Raw genomic sequence first — 10,000 nt, forward strand, 5'->3', positions numbered from 1 at the left:
GTTACAAACCAGAGTCACTGGTGACAAAAACAAATATGCTGCGATTCTTTGGACAAATATTGGGTGAAAAATAAGTTGTTCTGCTTTCAGACTTTTCCAGATTTGATTAATTTCACATCTACACTCTTAACGAAAAAAAGTGCTATCCAGAACCTGAAAGGGTTCCCTCGCCTGTCCCCGTAGGAGTACCCTTTGAAGAACACTTTTTTGGTTCCACATAGAACCCTTTGGGTTCCATGTAGAACCCTTTCCACAGAGGGTTCTGCATGGAACTCAAAAGGGTTCTACCTGGAACCAAAAAGGGTTCCTCTATGGGAACAGTCAAAGACCCCCTTTGGAACCTTTTTTTTTCTAAAAGTGTACAGAATCTGAATAAAGAATAAAGTAATTTGACACCACCATGTGTTCTAAAATGTAAAGTTCATTTTCCCTCTGACCTATGCCACCCATTTTGAATGTCTTCAATACATTGTAGTTTGTTGGTGTAATAAGTCGTGCCCCAGATGTGGATGAATATAGGCAGATGGTTTCTGAACAAAAATAACATGAATACACAGGGAAACGTGTTTTATTCCCCAGTTGAACTGTCTTAATGAAATTATATCTATTAATTAGCTCAACCTAGATCGGGCTGACCCCATTACATAGAATAGAGGACTTTGATACAGCTATGTGAAGATGCATTGACTCCAATACCAATCACATGTGAGTATGTTTGTGATCATATAGAGGTCAGCCAGTCCAGGCAGTACAGTGTGATCCTATAGAGGTCAGACAGTCCAGGCAGTACAGTGTGATCCTATAGAGGTCAGACAGTCCAGGCAGTACAGTGTGATCATATAGAGAGGTCAGACAGTCCAGGCAGTACAGTGTGATCATATAGAGGTCAGACAGTCCAGGCAGTACAGTGTGATCCTATAGAGGTCAGACCGTCCAGGCAGTACAGTGTGTTTATATAGAGGTCAGACCGTCCAGGCAGTACAGTGTGATCATATAGAGGTCAGACCGTCCAGGCAGTACAGTGTGATCATATAGAGGTCAGACAGTCCAGGCAGTACAGTGTGATCATATAGAGGTCAGACAGGACAGGCAGTACAGTGTGATCATATAGAGGTCAGACCGTCCAGGCAGTACAGTGTGATCATATAGAGGTCAGCCAGTCCAGGCAGTACAGTGTGATCATATAGAGGTCAGACCGTCCAGGCAGTACAGTGTGATCATATAGAGGTCAGACAGTCCAGGCAGTACAGTGTGATCATATAGAGGTCAGACCGTCCAGGCAGTACAGTGTGATTCTATAGAGGTCAGACAGTCCAGGCAGTACAGTGTGATCCTATAGAGGTCAGACAGTCCAGGCAGTACAGTGTGATCCTATAGAGGTCAGACAGTCCAGGCAGTACAGTGTGATCATATAGAGGTCAGACAGTCCAGGCAGTACAGTGTGATCATATAGAGGTCAGCCAGTCCAGGCAGTACAGTGTGATCATATAGTGGTCAGCCAGTCCAGGCAGTACAGTGTGATCATATAGAGGTCAGACAGGACAGTGCATCTAGGTTTTGTGTTGAGATATTGCAGAGGGGAATGAAATGGTTGATAATGCATTGTATTTCGTAGATGTCCTTGACACTGTAGCATTCTGCACAACATCTTTATTCCAATGTGAATAGTTCCTCTGCAAACATCTGAGGCTTCAGCATTGATTCACATATGAAGTTGAATGTCGGGGTTCTTAATGTCCAGTGAGTTTTACAGTGATGTTTCCCCTTATCTAAATAAAAGCTACTGTGAAGTGTCTTACAGTGTTTTCAGGAAAAGTCATTGTTCTTAACAGGAAGTAGTCCTCGTGTATCCATTGATTTGACACCCATCCTCAAGTAAGACTTCCTGCACGAATGGACGTAGACTGGTACTCACTCACTCACTCACTCACTCACTCACTCACTCACAAACACCCCCCCACACACATTCAACAAAGTCTCAGGGAAATGAAGAGGAGCCAGTTCAGAAGGGGAACCCCAGTGTTCGGGGAATCAGCTGATCTCATCAGCGGATATCGCACCAATTGGATTCACACTCTACTTACATGCAGTCTATTTAAGTTGACCAGTTCTACACATGATTCCTCAATGCCGGATGTTACGTTCACGAACTCGCTGGTGTCTCTTGCTGCCGTTGCTGCTGTAACTAGCTGTTACTCATTATGCTTGTTGTTTTCTGATATCCCAGCCCAGCCTCCACCTGTCTGGGTTCTGGGTTTCATCCTCCAGGGGATCTGATGTAGCATATCCTACTGACTGTCTGGACTTCTATTATCATCATATGATGCTTGGCTCTGGCAGTGAGCTGCCCTGTAGGAGTAGAGTCCTAACTCTTGGTTCTGGCAGTGAGCGCCCTGAAGGAGCAGAGTCCTAACTCTTGGTTCTGGCAGTGAGCTACCCTGAAGGAGTAGAGTCCTAACTCTTGTCTCTGGCAGTGAGCTGCCCTGAAGGAGTAGAGTCCTGACTCTTGTCTCTGGCAGTGAGCTGCCCTGAAGAAGTAGAGTCCTAACTCTTGGCTCTGGCAGTGAGCTCTCCATCACTCCTCTCTCCTCTCTCTCCATCACTCCCTCTCGCTTCTCTCTCCATCACTCCTCTCTCCAACACTCCTCTCTCCTCTCTCCATCGCTACCTCTCTCCTCTCTCCATCACCCCCTCTCTCCTCTCTCTCCATCACTCCTCTCTCCTCTCTCTCCATCACTCCCTCTCTCTCCTCTCTCTCTCTCTCCTCTCTCCTCTCTCTCCATCACTCCTCTCTCCTCTCTCTCCATCACTCCTCTCTCCTCTCTCTCCATCACTCCCTCTCTCCTCTCTCTCCATCACTCCCTCTCGCTCCTCTCTCCATCACTCCTCTCTCCTCTCTCTCCATCACTCCTCTCTCCTCTCTTTCCATCACTCCTCTCTCCTCTCTCTCATCACTCCTCTCTCCTCTCTCTCCATCACTCCTCTCTCCATCACTCCTCTCTCCATCACTCCTCTCTCCATCACTCCTCTCTCCATCACTCCTCTCTCCTCTCTCCATCACTCCTCTCTCCTCTCTCCATCACTCCTCTCTCCATCACTCTTCTCTCCATCACTCCTCTCTCCTCTCTCCATCACTCCTCTCTTCTCTCTCCATCACTCCCTCTCTCTCCATCACTCCTCTCTCTCCATCACTCCCTCTCTCTTCTCTCTCTCCATCACTCCCTCTCTCCATCACTCCTCTCTCCATCACTCCTCTCTTCTCTCTCCATCACTCCTCTCTCCATCACTCCTCTCTTCTCTCTCCATCACTCCTCTCTCAATCACTCCTCTCTCCTCTCTCCATCACTCCTCTCTCCTTTCTCCATCACTCATCTCTCCTCTCTCCATCACTCCTCTCTCCATTACTCCCTCTCTCTTCTCTCTCTCCATCACTCCCTCCATCTCTCTCTCCATCACTCCTCTCTCCATCACTCCTCTCTCCTCTCTCCATCACTCCTCTCTACTCTCCATCACACCTCTCTCCTCTCACCATCACTGCTCTCTCCTCTCTCCATCACTCCTCTCTCCTCTCTCCATCACTCCTCTCTCCATCACTCCTCTCTCCTCTCTCCATCACTCCTCTCTCCTCTCTCTCCATCACTCCTCTCTCCATCACTCCCTCTCTCTTCTCTCTCTCCATCACTCCCTCCATCTCTCTCTCACCACTCCTCTCTCCTCTCTCTCCATCACTCCTCTCTCTTCTCTCTCCATCACTCCCTCTCGCTCCTCTCTCCATCACTCCTCTCTCCTCTCTCTCCATCACTCCTCTCTCCTCTCTCTCCATCACTCCTCTCTCCTCTCTCTCCATCACTCCTCTCTCCATCACTCCTCTCTCCTCTCTCCATCACTCCTCTCTCCTCTCTCTCCATCACTCCTCTCTCCTCTCTCTCATCACTCCTCTCTCCACTCTCTCCATCACTCCTCTCTCCATCACTCCTCTCTCCCTCACTCCTCTCTCCTCTCTCCATCACTCCTCTCTCCATCACTCCTCTCTCCATCACTCCTCTCTCCTCTCTCCATCACTCCTCTCTCCTCTCTCCATCACTCCTCTCTCCATCACTCTTCTCTCCATCACTCCTCTCTCCTCTCTCCATCACTCCTCTCTTCTCTCTCCATCACTCCCTCTCTCTCCATCACTCCTCTCTCTCCATCACTCCCTCTCTCTTCTCTCTCTCCATCACTCCCTCTCTCCATCACTCCTCTCTCCATCACTCCTCTCTTCTCTCTCCATCACTCCTCTCTCCATCACTCCTCTCTTCTCTCTCCATCACTCCTCTCTCAATCACTCCTCTCTCCTCTCTCCATCACTCCTCTCTCCTTTCTCCATCACTCATCTCTCCTCTCTCCATCACTCCTCTCTCCATTACTCCCTCTCTCTTCTCTCTCTCCATCACTCCCTCCATCTCTCTCTCCATCACTCCTCTCTCCATCACTCCTCTCTCCTCTCTCCATCACTCCTCTCTTCTCTCCATCACTCCTCTCTCCTCTCTCCATCACTGCTCTCTCCTCTCTCCATCACTCCTCTCTCCTCTCTCCATCACTCCTCTCTCCATCACTCCTCTCTCCTCTCTCCATCACTCCTCTCTCCTCTCTCTCCATCACTCCTCTCTCCATCACTCCCTCTCTCTTCCCTCTCTCCATCACTCCCTCCATCTCTCTCTCATCACTCCTCTCTCCTCTCTCTCCATCACTCCTCTCTCTTCTCTCTCCATCACTCCCTCTCGCTCCTCTCTCCATCACTCCTCTCTCCTCTCTCTCCATCACTCCTCTCTCCTCTCTCTCCATCACTCCTCTCTCCTCTCTCTCCATCACTCCTCTCTCCATCACTCCTCTCTCCTCTCTCCATCACTCCACTCTCCATCACTAATCTCTCCTCTCTCCATCACTCCTCACTCCATCACTCCTCTCTCCATCACTCCTCTCTTCTCTCTGCATCACTCCTCTCTTCTCTCTCCATCACTCCTCTCTTCTCTCTCCATCACTCCCTCTCTCTCCATCACTCCTCTCTCTCCATCACTCCCTCTATCTTCTCTCTCTCCATCACTCCCTCTCTCCATCACTCCTCTCTCCATCACTCCTCTCTTCTCTCTCCATCACTCCTCTCTCCTCTCTCCATCACTCCTCTCTCCTCTCTCCATCACTCATCTCTCCTCTCTCCATCACTCCTCTCTCCATCACTCCTCTCTCCATCACTCCTCTCTCCTCTCTCCATCACTCCTCTCTCCTCTCTCCATCACTCCTCTCTCCATCACTCTTCTCTCCATCACTCCTCTCTCCTCTCTCCATCACTCCTCTCTTCTCTCTCCATCACTCCCTCTCTCTCCATCACTCCTCTCTCTCCATCACTCCCTCTCTCTTCTCTCTCTCCATCACTCCCTCTCTCCATCACTCCTCTCTCCATCACTCCTCTCTTCTCTCTCCATCACTCCTCTCTCCATCACTCCTCTCTTCTCTCTCCATCACTCCTCTCTCAATCACTCCTCTCTCCTCTCTCCATCACTCCTCTCTCCTTTCTCCATCACTCATCTCTCCTCTCTCCATCACTCCTCTCTCCATTACTCCCTCTCTCTTCTCTCTCTCCATCACTCCTCTCTCAATCACTCCTCTCTCCTCTCTCCATCACTCCTCTCTCCTTTCTCCATCACTCATCTCTCCTCTCTCCATCACTCCTCTCTCCATCACTCCTCTCTCCTCTCTCTCCATCACTCCTCTCTCCATCACTCCCTCTCTCTTCCCTCTCTCCATCACTCCCTCCATCTCTCTCTCACCACTCCTCTCTCCTCTCTCTCCATCACTCCTCTCTCTTCTCTCTCCATCACTCCCTCTCGCTCCTCTCTCCATCACTCCTCTCTCCTCTCTCTCCATCACTCCTCTCTCCTCTCTCTCCATCACTCCTCTCTCCTCTCTCTCCATCACTCCTCTCTCCATCACTCCTCTCTCCTCTCTCCATCACTCCTCTCTCCTCTCTCTCCATCACTCCTCTCTCCTCTCTCTCATCACTCCTCTCTCCTCTCTCTCCATCACTCCTCTCTCCATCACTCCTCTCTCCATCACTCCTCTCTCCTCTCTCCATCACTCCTCTCTCCATCACTCCTCTCTCCATCACTCCTCTCTCCTCTCTCCATCACTCCTCTCTCCTCTCTCCATCACTCCTCTCTCCATCACTCTTCTCTCCATCACTCCTCTCTCCTCTCTCCATCACTCCTCTCTTCTCTCTCCATCACTCCCTCTCTCTCCATCACTCCTCTCTCTCCATCACTCCCTCTCTCTTCTCTCTCTCCATCACTCCCTCTCTCCATCACTCCTCTCTCCATCACTCCTCTCTTCTCTCTCCATCACTCCTCTCTCCATCACTCCTCTCTTCTCTCTCCATCACTCCTCTCTCAATCACTCCTCTCTCCTCTCTCCATCACTCCTCTCTCCTTTCTCCATCACTCATCTCTCCTCTCTCCATCACTCCTCTCTCCATTACTCCCTCTCTCTTCTCTCTCTCCATCACTCCCTCCATCTCTCTCTCCATCACTCCTCTCTCCATCACTCCTCTCTCCTCTCTCCATCACTCCTCTCTTCTCTCCATCACTCCTCTCTCCTCTCTCCATCACTGCTCTCTCCTCTCTCCATCACTCCTCTCTCCTCTCTCCATCACTCCTCTCTCCATCACTCCTCTCTCCTCTCTCCATCACTCCTCTCTCCTCTCTCTCCATCACTCCTCTCTCCATCACTCCCTCTCTCTTCCCTCTCTCCATCACTCCCTCCATCTCTCTCTCATCACTCCTCTCTCCTCTCTCTCCATCACTCCTCTCTCTTCTCTCTCCATCACTCCCTCTCGCTCCTCTCTCCATCACTCCTCTCTCCTCTCTCTCCATCACTCCTCTCTCCTCTCTCTCCATCACTCCTCTCTCCTCTCTCTCCATCACTCCTCTCTCCATCACTCCTCTCTCCTCTCTCCATCACTCCACTCTCCATCACTAATCTCTCCTCTCTCCATCACTCCTCACTCCATCACTCCTCTCTCCATCACTCCTCTCTTCTCTCTGCATCACTCCTCTCTTCTCTCTCCATCACTCCTCTCTTCTCTCTCCATCACTCCCTCTCTCTCCATCACTCCTCTCTCTCCATCACTCCCTCTATCTTCTCTCTCTCCATCACTCCCTCTCTCCATCACTCCTCTCTCCATCACTCCTCTCTTCTCTCTCCATCACTCCTCTCTCCTCTCTCCATCACTCCTCTCTCCTCTCTCCATCACTCATCTCTCCTCTCTCCATCACTCCTCTCTCCATCACTCCCTCTCTCTTCTCCCTCTCCATCACCCCCTCTCTCTTCTCTCTCCATCACTCCTCTCTCCATCACTCCTCTCTCCTCTCTCTCCATCACTCCCTCTCTCTTCTCTCTCTCCATCACTCCCTCCATCTCTCTCTCCATCACTCCCTCTCTCCTCTCTCCATCACTCCTCTCTCCTCTCTCTCCATCACTCCTCTCTCCTCTCTCTCCATCACTCCTCTCTCCTCTCTCTCCATCACTCCTCTCTCCACTCTCTCCATCACTCCTCTCTCCATCACTCCTCTCTCCTCTCTCCATCACTCCACTCTCCATCACTAATCTCTCCTCTCTCCATCACTCCTCACTCCATCACTCCTCTCTCCATCACTCCTCTCTTCTCTCTGCATCACTCCTCTCTTCTCTCTCCATCACTCCTCTCTTCTCTCTCCATCACTCCCTCTCTCTCCATCACTCCTCTCTCTCCATCACTCCCTCTATCTTCTCTCTCTCCATCACTCCCTCTCTCCATCACTCCTCTCTCCATCACTCCTCTCTTCTCTCTCCATCACTCCTCTCTCCTCTCTCCATCACTCCTCTCTCCTCTCTCCATCACTCATCTCTCCTCTCTCCATCACTCCTCTCTCCATCACTCCCTCTCTCTTCTCCCTCTCCACCACCCCCTCTCTCTGCTCTCTCCATCACTCCTCTCTCCATCACTCCTCTCTCCTCTCTCTCCATCACTCCCTCTCTCTTCTCTCTCTCCATCACTCCCTCCATCTCTCTCTCCATCACTCCCTCTCTCCTCTCTCCATCACTCCTCTCTCCTCTCTCTCCGTCACTCCCTCTCGCTCCTCTCTCCATCACCCCCTCTCTCTACTCTCTCTCCATCACTCCTCTCTCTTCTCTCTCCATCACCCCTCTCTCCATCACTCCTCTCTCAATCTCTCCCCTCTCCTCTCTCCATCACTCCTCTCTCTCATCACTCCTCTCTCCTCTCTCTCCGTCACTCCCTCTCGCTCCTCTCTCCATCACTCCTCTCTCCTCTCTCCATCACTCCTCTCTCCTCTCTCTCCATCACTCCTCTCTCCTCTCTCTCCATCACTCCTCTCTCCTCTCTCTCCATCACTCCTCTCTCCTCTCTCTCATCACTCCTCTCTCCTCTCTCTCCATCACTCCTCTCTCCATCACTCCTCTCTCCATCACTCCTCTCTCCTCTCTCCATCACTCCTCTCTCCATCACCCCCTCTCTCTACTCTCTCTCCATCACTCCTCTCTCTTCTCTCTCCATCACTCCTCTCTCCATCACTCCTCTCTCCATCACTCCCCTCTCCTCTCTCCATCACTCCTCTCTCTCCATCACTCCCTCTCTCTCCATCACTCCCTCTCTCCTCTCTCTCCATCACTCCTCTCTCCTCTCTCTCCGTCACTCCCTCTCGCTCCTCTCTCCATCACTCCTCTCTCCTCTCTCCATCACTCCCTCTCTCTTCTCTCTCTCCATCACTACCTTTCTCCTCTCTCTCCATCACTCCTCTCTCCTCTCTCTCCGTCACTCCCTCTCGCTCCTCTCTCCATCACTCCTCTCTCCTCTCTCCATCACTCCCTCTCTCTTCTCTCTCTCCATCACTACCTTTCTCCTCTCTCTCCATCACTCCTCTCTCCTCTCTCTCCGTCACTCCCTCTCGCTCCTCTCCTCATCACCCCCTCTCTCTACTCTCTCTCCATCACTCCCTCTCTCTACTGTCTCTCCATCACTCCCTCTCTCTACTCTCTCTCCATCACTCCCTCTCTCTACTCTCTCTCCATCACTCCCTCTCTCTCCATCACTCCTCTCTCCTCTCTCTCCATCACTCCCTCTCTCTCCATCACTCCCTCTCTCTTCTCTCTCTCCATCAGTCCCTCCATCTCTCTCTCCATCACTCCCTCTCTCCTCTCCCTCCATCACTCCCTCTCTCTCCTCTCTCCATCACTCCATCACTCCTCTCTCCTCTCTCTCCATCACTCCCTCTCTCACACTCTCTTCCCCACACACGTACTAGCTGACGTGCAGCCTTTTGGCACTCACAGCCCGGGCAGTAGACTGCGACACAGCACACAGCTCTTTGAGCTCTGCCTCCCTCTCTCTCTATTCCACTGCAGCCTTCTCCTGTCCCAGGCAACACCAATCCCTCCATCCCTCTAAACATCAATAAGCTTCATTAGCTAGTCTGTAATCAGATTGGCAGAAAAAGAACAGGATGAGGGCAAGAGAGAGGGGAGTGCAGCCAGTGTTGGTGTGTAGGAGGGCTGAGAGGGGGGACCGGAGGGGGAGAGGGAGGGGAACGGAGCAGAGCAGAGCGTTTTCCTGTTGTAGTAACCACACGCTGCCTCCCTCCTGTTACTTCACTGCAGCACTCGGCAACAGCAGCACTGGGCAACAGCAGCACCACCACTTAGCGGGAGACACACAGTAACCCGGCTTTTCCCCCTCCTCTCTCTCTCTCTCTCTCTCTCTCCCTCTCTCTCTCTCTCTCTCTCTCTCTCTCTAGCCCTCTCTCTCTCTCTAGCTCTCTCTCTCTCTCTGTGCGTGCTCAGCAGAGCTCTCCTCTCTCTCTCTTAGTGCGTGCTCAGCAGAGCTCTCCTCTCTCTCTCTCTGTGCGAGCTCAGCAGAGATCTCCTCTCTCTCTCTCCTGCGGCGTATTACAGCTTTGGTTTAAGTGGACAC

The 10,000-nt window shown here is 51.4% G+C and overlaps 1 protein-coding gene across 1 annotated transcript in view; it reads left to right on the top strand.

Annotated features, from left to right (window-relative positions):
- Positions 1 to 9,675: 9,675 nt before the first annotated feature.
- LOC139411728 (coronin-2B) overlaps positions 9,676 to 10,000 on the top strand; it is a 101,363-nt gene continuing 101,038 nt past the window's right edge. Inside the window, exon 1 of the mRNA XM_071158402.1 lies at positions 9,676 to 10,000. This exon is cut by the window's right edge and continues 43 nt beyond it. The gene's annotated coding sequence lies outside the window, so the exon portion shown is untranslated.

The sequence above is a fragment of the Oncorhynchus clarkii genome, chromosome 6 (genome assembly GCF_045791955.1).
Source record: "Oncorhynchus clarkii lewisi isolate Uvic-CL-2024 chromosome 6, UVic_Ocla_1.0, whole genome shotgun sequence".
Lineage (NCBI taxonomy): Eukaryota > Metazoa > Chordata > Actinopteri > Salmoniformes > Salmonidae > Oncorhynchus > Oncorhynchus clarkii.